Genomic DNA, 2515 nt, shown 5'->3' on the forward strand with positions numbered 1-2515 from the left:
CCTTACTGATGTTTACTATGCCTGTTCATCCTTCCTCTTCCTGGTAGGTGTGATACCCTTGCTTTACGTCAAGAGCACCTTGACGTCAGACTCTGAAACCCAAAGGGAGACATTTCATTTACTCATTTAGGTATCTCAGGACAGTGAAAAAATAGTAATAAAAATGACACATCTGCCCAACACAGAGGACCGCATTTGAGCAGAGGCACTGTTTACCCTTGCCACACTGCAGTATTGAAGCTTGATTACAGCTTTTAAAAGTTACGTACGTTATCACTACTTCTTGCCTGTATGTTTTACAATATTATTAAATGTAATGCTTGTAACAGTTCTTTTATCAGAAAAATAGTCTATGAAAGCTGTCATGATTGTGGCTGATGTCATGGCACGGGTAACCTCAATTCTGGCATTTTGTAATTTTTCAGAGCATTGATTTACTCAAAAAACCAGAATATTTATTTCTGGCACAGTCTCAGGGGGTGGGGCTGTCATTATGCACAGGATTCAAAATTTTTGCCATATGCAGTGTCTCACTGTGCTGCTACTGAAACTCTCTGGAACGTAACTAGATCTGCTTTGTGTGTTCCCAAGTGCAAGTTTGCAGGAGAAGGTGTGGCATACTATGCAGGGGCTCTCAGACTATCAAGTATGAACTATTTCAAACTGTTGTATGGTAGCAGTAGTTCCCAATTCTGCCTTTACACTAGTACTTAACTAAACCATAAAAGAAACAGAGTAGGACCAGCAGTTACCAGCATCTGTGATGTGAAATAGCACCTCTGCACAACAGCTATGGTCTCGCTGCAGCTGCTGGATTGATGGTGACCTCCTGCGCTGGGAGTTTTCATTGATGCTTCAAAGTCATCATTTCCACTGGGTGGTTACCACCAGCCTGCCGCTGAAGGTTACTGAAGTCCTAGTTTCTCAAGTGGTGGGAGTTTATCCAAGGTGGGACCTGGTGCCTGTTTTTAAACGCTGGAGCAGGGGCAGGAAGATGCTGTAGTGGGTGAGTCACTGGATGAGGGCAGGAGGTTGGCAGCAGCAGCAGGAACAGCTCGTGGGCTAGGGATGAGCAGCAGGAAATTGAGAGAGGTAGGCGAGGGCATGCAACTACAGTCCCAGTGCTGAAACTGGGGATCTCTGAGAATGTGGGAGCACACGTCTGGAGGGTGGTGGTGCAGGGAACAGACACAGGCCTTCTCCTGTACATATGTGGCGGCTTCTGCATCCTTCACTTGCAGTGAACCCATGAGGAATCTGCCGATGGTAAAGCTACAGTGAGAAGCTCTGATGTGTTATCTGCAAAACAGTATAAGATCATTTAAGACCTGTACTTGAGGATCTGCTGGCCTATTAAATAGTTTTCCTCATCCGTACAGTGACTAAAGCAGACATAAAAAGCGAACAAGCGAACAAAATGGACAACTGCCTCCTTTGCCCACCACTGCAACTTAAACATGTTTTTTTCACTGCTGTAAACTGAGGACCACTGCAGGATGAGAGCATATTCAAGAGATGTGCTTATGTATGCTTTAAATATTTACTGGTGAACAATTACGTAAAGACACATCAATACTTTCCATATTTCTGTTTCTTTTCCCCATGCAGATGGGGAGAAGAAAGGGAAATCTTTTCCCATTCAGATGCCAGTTGATTAAACAATTCCTGGATATTGAGAACACCAAGATTATCATCCAGTTAAAGACTCAGACCTCTAAATTCATGTGTCTGCATGCAGACAGTTACTTGTAAACTAGAAACAGGATTCAGCTTCCTGGCATAGGACTTAAAGTCTATCGAGATGCTCTAAGGTATTGGAGGTGTCGGCTAAGGTGCAGTAGTTTCAACCTGGGATTTAAGAAGACTCACCTGCTCCTAAAGCAGCAGCTGAGAGCCAGGCGGGACCCAGACCCCACAGCCCTAAGATGACACCAAGGGCTCAATTCAGTTGTCCAACTCACATGTGTACAGCCATTTGGGATGCTGCAGGGTCGCCAGCAGAACCTCCAGCTGACAGCCCAGTCAGGTTTCCTGTAGGCCATGTGGCATAATGTTTATGCAACTAAACTGTGTCTTGTTGATTCCTGCCATCCTCTCACAATTACAGAGTTTGGGGCTGTTTTCAAAAAAGGCAGACACCATTGGAAATGCGTGGTCAGTAGCAGGCTGGAGGCCATCTTCCGTGGTCGTTGGTGACCTCAGACACACCAGCACTGTTCTACCCTCGACAGGCTGGGCTTCCGTGCCCCGGCCCGTCGGTGAAAACTACCTTGCTGGAAAACACACCTGTTGGTACGTAGCTAACCACACTACACCGGGCACGTCTTTGCGGGAAGGCAGAAAACAAGGCCCCAACTTCCACAGAGCGCCCGCCGCCATTTTGCTGTTAAGCCGCCCCTCGCCCGCCCCGCCGCCAGGCGCCGCTGTCGCACCGCGGCCATAGAGACGCCTACCATAGAGAGCGCGCCCGCCCGCCCGCCTCCTTGCCGGCCGGGGAGCGTTGCGCCAGGCGGAA

This window comes from Buteo buteo, chromosome 25, assembly GCF_964188355.1.
Source record: "Buteo buteo chromosome 25, bButBut1.hap1.1, whole genome shotgun sequence".
NCBI classification, from domain to species: Eukaryota; Metazoa; Chordata; class Aves; order Accipitriformes; family Accipitridae; genus Buteo; species Buteo buteo.